The sequence below is a fragment of the Limanda limanda genome, chromosome 21, assembly GCF_963576545.1.
Source record: "Limanda limanda chromosome 21, fLimLim1.1, whole genome shotgun sequence".
Classification (NCBI taxonomy): domain Eukaryota; kingdom Metazoa; phylum Chordata; class Actinopteri; order Pleuronectiformes; family Pleuronectidae; genus Limanda; species Limanda limanda.
In genome coordinates, this window is record NC_083656.1 from 22,049,698 (window position 1) to 22,059,533 (window position 9,836).

Consider the following 9,836-nt stretch of genomic DNA (forward strand, 5'->3'; position numbering starts at 1 on the left):
CTAAACTTTTCGTCACATGTTCCGTGAGTTAAGCCAGCCAGAACCATGTTGCCTAACTCTTTTGCCAGCAGATCAAGCACATCCATGCTATGCATTGGTTACGGATCCATCTTTTGTAGTTTTCAATCCAATTATGCTTGTGCGCAATTCCTAATCTTAAAAGTTCCATAGCCCAACGTGGGGCTCGAACCCACGACCCTGAGATTAAGAGTCTCATGCTCTACAGAACTGAGCTAGCCGGGCTTCTTCCACCAATACATCACATCACACGAGATACCTCAGATTGAAAGAAATAGGTGTCATGAGAAGTAAAACACTTCAGTGCTAAAACAACCTACGTCTGAGGAAATGATCAGATTATAGAGAAGGTTTTACCCTAAACTTTTCGTCACATGTTCCGTGAGTTAAGCCAGCCAGAACCATGTTGCCTAACTCTTTCGCAAGCAGATCAAGCACATCCATGCTATGCATTGGTTACGGATCCATCTTTTGTAGTTTTCAATCCTATTTTTGCTATATAATCTAGCCGGGCTTCTTCCACCAAAAAATCACATCACACGAGAAACCTCAGATTGAAAGAAATAGGTGTCATGAGAAGTAAAACACTTCAGTACTCAAACAATCTAGGTCTGATGAAATGATCAGATTACAGAGAAGGTTTTACCTTAAACTTTTCGTCACATGTTCCGTGAGTTAAGCCAGCCAGAACCATGTTGCCTAACTCTTCTGCCAGCAGATCAAGCACATCCATGCTATGCATTGGTTACGGATCCATCTTTTGTAGTTTTCAACCCTATTATGCTTGTGCGCAATTCCTAATCTTAAAAGTTCCATAGCCCAACGTGGGGCTCGAACCCACGACCCTGAGATTAAGAGTCTCATGCTCTACCGAACTGAGCTAGCCGGGCTTCTGCCACCAATACATCACATCACAGGAGAAACGTCAGATTGAAAGAAATAGGTGTCATGAGAAGTAAAAACCATGAACCATGTTGCCTAACTCTTTCGCAAGCAGATCAAGCACATCCATGCTATGCATTGGTTACGGATCCATCTTTTGTAGTTTTCAATCCTATTTTTGCTATATAATCTAGCCGGGCTTCTTCCACCAAAAAATCACATCACACGAGAAACCTCAGATTGAAAGAAATAGGGGTCATGAGAAGTAAAACACTTCAGTGCTAAAACAATCTAGGTCTGAGGAAATTATCCGATTACAGAGAAGGTTTTACCCTAAACTTTTCATCACGTTCCGTGAGTTAAGCCAGCCAGAACCATGTTGCCTAACTCTTTCGCAAGCAGATCAAGCACATCCATGCTATGCATTGGTTACGGATCCATCTTTTGCAGTTTTCAATTCCTATTTTTGCTATATAATCTAGACAAATTGATGGCTTCATTCAAAAACAACATTTTCTGATCAGCCATAGATGTTTGGTTGGTTTGTATGAAACATGTTGAATGTATATGCTCTGATGTTTTCTTTGATAAGGAACCATTTGAGCTTCAGTAGAACTAAGAATTGGACGAGCATGCATGTGCGCAATTCCTTATCTTAAAAGTTCCATAGCCCTACGTGGGGCTCAAACCCACGACCCTGAGATTAAGAGTCTCATACTCTACAGAACTGAGCTAGCCGGGCTTCTTCCACCAATACATCACATCACACGAGATACCTCAGATTGAAAGAAATAGGTGTCATGAGAAGTAAAACACTTCAGTGCTAAAACAACCTACGTCTGAGGAAATGATCAGATTATAGAGAAGGTTTTACCCTAAACTTTTCGTCACATGTTCCGTGAGTTAAGCCAGCCAGAACCATGTTGCCTAACTCTTTTGCCAGCAGATCAAGCACATCCATGCTATGCATTGGTTACGGATCCATCTTTTGTAGTTTTCAATCCTGTTATGCTTGTGCGCAATTCCTTATCTTAAAAGTTCCATATGGCCCAACGTGGGGCTCGAACCCACGACCCTGAGATTAAGAGTCTCATGCTCTACAGAACTGAGCTAGCCGGGCTTCTTCCACCAATACATCACATCACACGAGATACCTCAGATTGAAAGAAATAGGTGTCATGAGAAGTAAAACACTTCAGTGCTAAAACAATCTAGGTCTGAGGAAATGATCCGATTACAGAGAAGGTTTTACCCTAAACTTTTTGTCACATGTTCCGTGAGTTAAGCCAGCCAGAACCATGTTGCCTAACACTTTTGCCAGCAGATCACGCACATCCATGCTATGCATTGGTTACGGATCCATCTTTTGTAGTTTTCAATCCTATTATGCTTGTGCGCAATTCCTAATCTTAAAAGTTCCATAGCCCAACGTGGGGCTCGAACCCACGACCCTGAGATTAAAAGTCTCATGCTCTACCGAACTGAGCTAGCCGGGCTTCTGCCACCAATACATCACATCACACGAGAAACCTCAGATTGAAAGAAAAAGGTGTCATGAGAAGTAAAACACTTCAGTACTTAAACAACATAGGTCTGAGGAAATTATCCAATTACAGAGAAGGTTTTACCCTAAACTTTTCATCACGTTCCGTGAGTTAAGCCAGCCAGAACCATGTTGCCTAACTCTTCTGCCAGCAGATCAAGCACATCCATGCTATGCATTGGTTACGGATCCATCTTTTGTAGTTTTCAATCCTGTTATGCTTGTGCGCAATTCCTTATCTTAAAAGTTCCATATGGCCCAACGTGGGGCTCGAACCCACGACCCTGAGATTAAGAGTCTTGAACTCTACCGAACTGAGCTAGCCGGGCTTCTGCCACCAATACATCACATCACAGGAGAAACCTCAGATTGAAAGAAAAAGGGGTCATGAGAAGTAAAACACTTCAGTGCTAAAACAATCTAGGTCTGAGGAAATGATCAGATTACAGAGAACGTTTTACCCTAAAATTTTCATCACGTTCCGTGAGTTAAGCCAGCCAGAACCATGTTGCCTAACTCTTTTGCCAGCAGATCAAGCACATCCATGCTATGCATTGGTTACGGATCCATCTTTTGTAGTTTTCAATCCTATTTTTGCTATATAATCTAGACAAATTGATGGCTTCATTCAAAAACAACATTTTCTGATCAGCCATAGATGTTTGGTTGGTTTGTATGAAACATGTTGAATGTATATGCTCTGATGTTTTCTTTGATAAGGAACCATTTGAGCTTCAGTAGAACTAAGAATTGGACGAGCATGCATGTGCGCAATTCCTTATCTTAAAAGTTCCATAGCCCTACGTGGGGCTCAAACCCACGACCCTGAGATTAAGAGTCTCATGCTTTACAGAACTGAGCTAGCCGGGCTTCTTCCACCAATACATCACATCACACGAGATACCTCAGATTGAAAGAAATAGGTGTCATGAGAAGTAAAACACTTCAGTACTCAAACAATCTAGGTCTGATGAAATGATCAGATTACAGAGAAGGTTTTACCTTAAACTTTTCGTCACATGTTCCGTGAGTTAAGCCAGCCAGAACCATGTTGCCTTACTCTTTCGCCAGAAGATCAAGCACATCCATGCTATGCATTGGTTACGGATCCATCTTTTGTAGTTTTCAATCCTATTTTTGCTATATAATCTAGACAAATTGATGGCTTCATTCAAAAACAACATTTTCTGATCAGCCATAGATGTTTGGTTGGTATGTATGAAACATGTTGAATGTATATGCTCTGATGTTTTCTTTGATAAGGAACCAACTTCAGTAGAACTAAGAATTGGACGAGCATGCTTGTGCTCAATTCCTTATCTTAAAAGTTCCATAACCCAACGTGGGGCTCGAACCCACGACCCTGAGATTAAGAGTCTCATGCTCTACCGAACTGAGCTAGCCGGGCTTCTTCCACCAATACATCACATCACAAAAAACACCTCAGATTGAAAGAAATAGGTGTCATGAGAAGTAAAACACTTCAGTGCTAAAACAACCTAGGTCTGAGGAAATGATCCGATTACAGAGAAGGTTTGACCCTAAACTTTTCGTCACATATTCCCTGAGTTAAGCCAGCCAGAACCATGTTGCCTAACTCTTTCGCAAGCAGATCAAGCACATCCATGCTATGCATTGGTTACGGATCCATCTTTTGGAGTTTTCAATCCTATTTTTGCTATATAATCTAGCCGGGCTTCTTCCACCAAAAAATCACATCACACGAGAAACCTCAGATTGAAAGAAATAGGTGTCATGAGAAGTAAAACACTTCAGTGCTAAAACAACCTAGGTCTGAGGAAATGATCAGATTACAGAGAAGGTTTTACCCTAAACTTTTTGTCACATGTTCCGTGAGTTAAGCCAGCCAGAACCATGTTGCCTAACACTTTTGCCAGCAGATCAAGCACATCCATGCTATGCATTGGTTACGGATCCATCTTTTGTAGTTTTCAATCCTATTATGCTTGTGCGCAATTCCTAATCTTAAAAGTTCCATAGCCCAACGTGGGGCTCGAACCCACGACCCTGAGATTAAAAGTCTCATGCTCTACCGAACTGAGCTAGCCGGGCTTCTGCCACCAATACATCACATCACAGGAGAAACCTCAGATTGAAAGAAAAAGGGGTCATGAGAAGTAAAACACTTCAGTACTTAAACAACATAGGTCTGAGGAAATTATCCGATTACAGAGAAGGTTTTACCCTAAACTTTTCATCACGTTCCGTGAGTTAAGCCAGCCAGAACCATGTTGCCTAACTCTTCTGCCAGCAGATCAAGCACATCAATGCTATGCATTGGTTACGGATCCATCTTTTGTAGTTTTCAATCCTATTTTTGCTATATAATCTAGCCGGGCTTCTTCCACCAAAAAATCACATCACACGAGAAACCTCAGATTGAAAGAAATAGGTGTCATGAGAAGTAAAACACTTCAGTGCTAAAACAACCTAGGTCTGAGGAAATGATCAGATTACAGAGAAGGTTTTACCCTAAACTTTTCGTCACATGTTCCGTGAGTTAAGCCAGCCAGAAACATGTTGCCTTACTCTTTCGCCAGAAGATCAAGCACATCCATGCTATGCATTCGTTACGGATCCATCTTTTGTAGTTTTCAAACCTATTTTTGCTATATAATCTAGACAAATTGATGGCTTCATTCAAAAACAACATTTTCTGATCAGCCATAGATGTTTGGTTGGTTTGTATGAAACATGTGGAATGTATATGCTCTGATGTTTTCTTTGATAAGGAACCATTTGAGCTTCAGTAGAACTAAGAATTGGACGAGCATGCTTGTGCTCAATTCCTTATCTTAAAAGTTCAATAGCCCAACGTGGGGCTCGAACCCACGACCCTGAGATTAAGAGTCTCATGCTCTACCGAACTGAGCTAGCCGGGCTTCTGCCACCAATACATCACATCACACGAGAAACCTCAGATTGAAAGAAAAAGGTGTCATGAGAAGTAAAACACTTCAGTGCTAAAACAACCTACGTCTGAGGAAATGATCAGATTATAGAGAAGGTTTTACCCTAAACTTTTCGTCACATGTTCCGTGAGTTAAGCCAGCCAGAACCATGTTGCCTAACTCTTTTGCCAGCAGATCAAGCACATCCATGCTATGCATTGGTTACGGATCCATCTTTTGTAGTTTTCAATCCAATTATGCTTGTGCGCAATTCCTAATCTTAAAAGTTCCATAGCCCAACGTGGGGCTCGAACCCACGACCCTGAGATTAAGAGTCTCATGCTCTACAGAACTGAGCTAGCCGGGCTTCTTCCACCAATACATCACATCACACGAGAAACCTCAGATTGAAAGAAATAGGTGTCATGAGAAGTAAAACACTTCAGTACTCAAACAATCTAGGTCTGATGAAATGATCAGATTACAGAGAAGGTTTTACCTTAAACTTTTCGTCACATGTTCCGTGAGTTAAGCCAGCCAGAACCATGTTGCCTTACTCTTTCGCCAGAAGATCAAGCACATCCATGCTATGCATTGGTTACGGATCCATCTTTTGTAGTTTTCAATCCTATTTTTGCTATATAATCTAGACAAATTGATGGCTTCATTCAAAAACAACATTTTCTGATCAGCCATAGATGTTTGGTTGGTTTGTATGAAACATGTTGAATGTATATGCTCTGATGTTTTCTTTGATAAGGAACCAACTTCAGTAGAACTAAGAATTGGACGAGCATGCTTGTGCTCAATTCTTTATCTTAAAAGTTCCATAGCCCAACGTGGGGCTCGAACCCACGACCCTGAGATTAAGAGTCTCATGCTCTACCGAACTGAGCTAGCCGGGCTTCTGCCACCAATACATCACATCACAGGAGAAACCTCAGATTGAAAGAAAAAGGGGTCATGAGAAGTAAAACACTTCAGTACTTAAACAACATAGGTCTGAGGAAATTATCCGATTACAGAGAAGGTTTTACCCTAAACTTTTCATCACGTTCCGTGAGTTAAGCCAGCCAGAACCATGTTGCCTAACTCTTCTGCCAGCAGATCAAGCACATCCATGCTATGCATTGGTTACGGATCCATCTTTTGTAGTTTTCAACCCTATTATGCTTGTGCGCAATTCCTAATCTTAAAAGTTCCATAGCCCAACGTGGGGCTCGAACCCACGACCCTGAGATTAAGAGTCTCATGCTCTACCGAACTGAGCTAGCCGGGCTTCTGCCACCAATACATCACATCACAGGAGAAACGTCAGATTGAAAGAAATAGGTGTCATGAGAAGTAAAAACCATGAACCATGTTGCCTAACTCTTTCGCAAGCAGATCAAGCACATCCATGCTATGCATTGGTTACGGATCCATCTTTTGTAGTTTTCAATCCTATTTTTGCTATATAATCTAGCCGGGCTTCTTCCACCAAAAAATCACATCACACGAGAAACCTCAGATTGAAAGAAATAGGGGTCATGAGAAGTAAAACACTTCAGTGCTAAAACAATCTAGGTCTGAGGAAATTATCCGATTACAGAGAAGGTTTTACCCTAAACTTTTCATCACGTTCCGTGAGTTAAGCCAGCCAGAACCATGTTGCCTAACTCTTTCGCAAGCAGATCAAGCACATCCATGCTATGCATTGGTTACGGATCCATCTTTTGCAGTTTTCAATTCCTATTTTTGCTATATAATCTAGACAAATTGATGGCTTCATTCAAAAACAACATTTTCTGATCAGCCATAGATGTTTGGTTGGTTTGTATGAAACATGTTGAATGTATATGCTCTGATGTTTTCTTTGATAAGGAACCATTTGAGCTTCAGTAGAACTAAGAATTGGACGAGCATGCATGTGCGCAATTCCTTATCTTAAAAGTTCCATAGTCCTACGTGGGGCTCAAACCCACGACCCTGAGATTAAGAGTCTCATACTCTACAGAACTGAGCTAGCCGGGCTTCTTCCACAAATACATCACATCACACGAGATACCTCAGATTGAAAGAAATAGGTGTCATGAGAAGTAAAACACTTCAGTACTCAAACAATCTAGGTCTGATGAAATGATCAGATTACAGAGAAGGTTTTACCTTAAACTTTTCGTCACATGTTCCGTGAGTTAAGCCAGCCAGAACCATGTTGCCTTACTCTTTCGCCAGAAGATCAAGCACATCCATGCTATGCATTGGTTACGGATCCATCTTTTGTAGTTTTCAATCCTATTTTTGCTATATAATCTAGACAAATTGATGGCTTCATTCAAAAACAACATTTTCTGATCAGCCATAGATGTTTGGTTGGTTTGTATGAAACATGTTGAATGTATATGCTCTGATGTTTTCTTTGATAAGGAACCAACTTCAGTAGAACTAAGAATTGGACGAGCATGCTTGTGCTCAATTCTTTATCTTAAAAGTTCCATAGCCCAACGTGGGGCTCGAACCCACGACCCTGAGATTAAGAGTCTCATGCTCTACCGAACTGAGCTAGCCGGGCTTCTGCCACCAATACATCACATCACACGAGAAACCTCAGATTGAAAGAAAAAGGTGTCATGAGAAGTAAAACACTTCAGTGCTAAAACAACCTACGTCTGAGGAAATGATCAGATTATAGAGAAGGTTTTACCCTAAACTTTTCGTCACATGTTCCGTGAGTTAAGCCAGCCAGAACCATGTTGCCTAACTCTTTTGCCAGCAGATCAAGCACATCCATGCTATGCATTGGTTACGGATCCATCTTTTGTAGTTTTCAATCCAATTATGCTTGTGCGCAATTCCTAATCTTAAAAGTTCCATAGCCCAACGTGGGGCTCGAACCCACGACCCTGAGATTAAGAGTCTCATGCTCTACAGAACTGAGCTAGCCGGGCTTCTTCCACCAATACATCACATCACACGAGATACCTCAGATTGAAAGAAATAGGTGTCATGAGAAGTAAAACACTTCAGTGCTAAAACAACCTACGTCTGAGGAAATGATCAGATTATAGAGAAGGTTTTACCCTAAACTTTTCGTCACATGTTCCGTGAGTTAAGCCAGCCAGAACCATGTTGCCTAACTCTTTCGCAAGCAGATCAAGCACATCCATGCTATGCATTGGTTACGGATCCATCTTTTGTAGTTTTCAATCCTATTTTTGCTATATAATCTAGCCGGGCTTCTTCCACCAAAAAATCACATCACACGAGAAACCTCAGATTGAAAGAAATAGGTGTCATGAGAAGTAAAACACTTCAGTACTCAAACAATCTAGGTCTGATGAAATGATCAGATTACAGAGAAGGTTTTACCTTAAACTTTTCGTCACATGTTCCGTGAGTTAAGCCAGCCAGAACCATGTTGCCTAACTCTTCTGCCAGCAGATCAAGCACATCCATGCTATGCATTGGTTACGGATCCATCTTTTGTAGTTTTCAACCCTATTATGCTTGTGCGCAATTCCTAATCTTAAAAGTTCCATAGCCCAACGTGGGGCTCGAACCCACGACCCTGAGATTAAGAGTCTCATGCTCTACCGAACTGAGCTAGCCGGGCTTCTGCCACCAATACATCACATCACAGGAGAAACGTCAGATTGAAAGAAATAGGTGTCATGAGAAGTAAAAACCATGAACCATGTTGCCTAACTCTTTCGCAAGCAGATCAAGCACATCCATGCTATGCATTGGTTACGGATCCATCTTTTGTAGTTTTCAATCCTATTTTTGCTATATAATCTAGCCGGGCTTCTTCCACCAAAAAATCACATCACACGAGAAACCTCAGATTGAAAGAAATAGGGGTCATGAGAAGTAAAACACTTCAGTGCTAAAACAATCTAGGTCTGAGGAAATTATCCGATTACAGAGAAGGTTTTACCCTAAACTTTTCATCACGTTCCGTGAGTTAAGCCAGCCAGAACCATGTTGCCTAACTCTTTCGCAAGCAGATCAAGCACATCCATGCTATGCATTGGTTACGGATCCATCTTTTGCAGTTTTCAATTCCTATTTTTGCTATATAATCTAGACAAATTGATGGCTTCATTCAAAAACAACATTTTCTGATCAGCCATAGATGTTTGGTTGGTTTGTATGAAACATGTTGAATGTATATGCTCTGATGTTTTCTTTGATAAGGAACCATTTGAGCTTCAGTAGAACTAAGAATTGGACGAGCATGCATGTGCGCAATTCCTTATCTTAAAAGTTCCATAGCCCTACGTGGGGCTCAAACCCACGACCCTGAGATTAAGAGTCTCATACTCTACAGAACTGAGCTAGCCGGGCTTCTTCCACCAATACATCACATCACACGAGATACCTCAGATTGAAAGAAATAGGTGTCATGAGAAGTAAAACACTTCAGTGCTAAAACAACCTACGTCTGAGGAAATGATCAGATTATAGAGAAGGTTTTACCCTAAACTTTTCGTCACATGTTC

At 41.2% G+C, this 9,836-nt stretch overlaps 12 non-coding genes across 12 annotated transcripts; all 12 read right to left on the bottom strand.

Annotated features, from left to right (window-relative positions):
- Positions 1–169: 169 nt before the first annotated feature.
- Positions 170–243, bottom strand: trnak-cuu (transfer RNA lysine (anticodon CUU)). Its single transcript has one exon. It is a non-coding gene; the product is annotated as a tRNA-Lys (tRNA).
- A 591-nt stretch (positions 244–834) lies between these two features.
- Positions 835–908, bottom strand: trnak-cuu (transfer RNA lysine (anticodon CUU)). The gene has a single exon. It is a non-coding gene; the product is annotated as a tRNA-Lys (tRNA).
- A 1,414-nt stretch (positions 909–2,322) lies between these two features.
- On the bottom strand, positions 2,323–2,396 carry trnak-uuu (transfer RNA lysine (anticodon UUU)). The gene has a single exon. It is a non-coding gene; the product is annotated as a tRNA-Lys (tRNA).
- Positions 2,397–3,777: 1,381 nt separating this feature from the next.
- On the bottom strand, positions 3,778–3,851 carry trnak-cuu (transfer RNA lysine (anticodon CUU)). The gene has a single exon. It is a non-coding gene; the product is annotated as a tRNA-Lys (tRNA).
- Positions 3,852–4,442: 591 nt separating this feature from the next.
- trnak-uuu (transfer RNA lysine (anticodon UUU)) lies at positions 4,443–4,516 on the bottom strand. Its single transcript has one exon. It is a non-coding gene; the product is annotated as a tRNA-Lys (tRNA).
- A 756-nt stretch (positions 4,517–5,272) lies between these two features.
- On the bottom strand, positions 5,273–5,346 carry trnak-cuu (transfer RNA lysine (anticodon CUU)). The gene has a single exon. It is a non-coding gene; the product is annotated as a tRNA-Lys (tRNA).
- Positions 5,347–5,648: 302 nt separating this feature from the next.
- On the bottom strand, positions 5,649–5,722 carry trnak-cuu (transfer RNA lysine (anticodon CUU)). Its single transcript has one exon. It is a non-coding gene; the product is annotated as a tRNA-Lys (tRNA).
- A 464-nt stretch (positions 5,723–6,186) lies between these two features.
- Positions 6,187–6,260, bottom strand: trnak-cuu (transfer RNA lysine (anticodon CUU)). The gene has a single exon. It is a non-coding gene; the product is annotated as a tRNA-Lys (tRNA).
- A 300-nt stretch (positions 6,261–6,560) lies between these two features.
- Positions 6,561–6,634, bottom strand: trnak-cuu (transfer RNA lysine (anticodon CUU)). The gene has a single exon. It is a non-coding gene; the product is annotated as a tRNA-Lys (tRNA).
- A 1,198-nt stretch (positions 6,635–7,832) lies between these two features.
- trnak-cuu (transfer RNA lysine (anticodon CUU)) lies at positions 7,833–7,906 on the bottom strand. The gene has a single exon. It is a non-coding gene; the product is annotated as a tRNA-Lys (tRNA).
- A 302-nt stretch (positions 7,907–8,208) lies between these two features.
- Positions 8,209–8,282, bottom strand: trnak-cuu (transfer RNA lysine (anticodon CUU)). Its single transcript has one exon. It is a non-coding gene; the product is annotated as a tRNA-Lys (tRNA).
- A 591-nt stretch (positions 8,283–8,873) lies between these two features.
- On the bottom strand, positions 8,874–8,947 carry trnak-cuu (transfer RNA lysine (anticodon CUU)). The gene has a single exon. It is a non-coding gene; the product is annotated as a tRNA-Lys (tRNA).
- Positions 8,948–9,836: the final 889 nt, after the last annotated feature.